This window comes from Triticum dicoccoides, chromosome 3B, assembly GCF_002162155.2.
Source record: "Triticum dicoccoides isolate Atlit2015 ecotype Zavitan chromosome 3B, WEW_v2.0, whole genome shotgun sequence".
In the NCBI taxonomy this organism is placed as follows: domain Eukaryota; kingdom Viridiplantae; phylum Streptophyta; class Magnoliopsida; order Poales; family Poaceae; genus Triticum; species Triticum dicoccoides.
This window is the reverse complement of record NC_041385.1, coordinates 145412912-145413982: the sequence shown is the minus strand read 5'-3', so window position 1 is coordinate 145413982 and position 1071 is coordinate 145412912.

Sequence of the window (1071 nt, the reverse complement as noted above, 5' to 3'; positions counted from 1 at the left end):
CTAAGATATATCCCCATTGTTTCATCTATAGAAGGAAGTGACCATATGCCAGTATAGTGCACAGTTTCACTAATTCATCAAGTGCATATCTAGTACTATTAATATCTTCGTGCATGTACGACTTCACTAGCATCATCTAGGTTCATTTACGCCCTTTTCGCTTGAACATTTTGGTGATAGATTACAAAGCAAAGGAAGCATTAAAAAACACATAATCAAAGCAAGAGAAAATGTCTTATCTTCTCTACCATGGAGTAAGTTCTACGGAGATTTTAAATATTCACTTGTCCAATCTCTTCCAATTGGAATATAAGAATAGTGCACTATTTAATATTATCTATGAAAAGCTTGCAACCCGCTCCACTTATTGTTGATAACATTACGTCCATTGCATAATACTTTTTTATATTGTATCTTGTAGCGGTAGATACCATACACTATTGCCAACAAGAGTGGAAACAAGCCCCCCCCCCCCTCGGCACCATACCGTTAAGACGGACTGAGTATCATCAATTACAGGGCAGGACTAGGTGGGCATCAGTCGGTGCTCGGGGGCTTTCTGTCCCGAACACTCGCCTCCTCAGGTGCAAACGGGGCACCTAATGTGGCAGGAATCCCCCGAGAACAGGAAAGATGAATGTGTGATGAGTGATATTTTTACAACCATAGTTCTTCTTCCACTTGATCATACTTGTAATCGTGTATCACACATGACATCCGTTGTAAGACATATTACCAATCAATCTACCTTCATGATTGTTCTATGATGTGCTCCTCGTGTGATCTGATCACTATGTATGAGTAGTGTGGTAAGGTATGGGTTGTGGCAAGGGCCTTCCAACCCTTTTATCTTTATTGTGTGAATCAACGGAAGGGCTTTGTATTAGCGTACTGTATGCATGAAATAAAATTGTTTCGTAGATGTTGGTTGTCTCATCAGCGTTCTTCATCCCTGCAGGTACCCATGATCATGGTGAGCAAGCCACGGAGAGGGTAAGGGCAGGGAGACCATGAAGTGTTATTCTGAACACCAGTGATAGAAAGGTTTAGTGTCAGGACCCCGATCCTAAG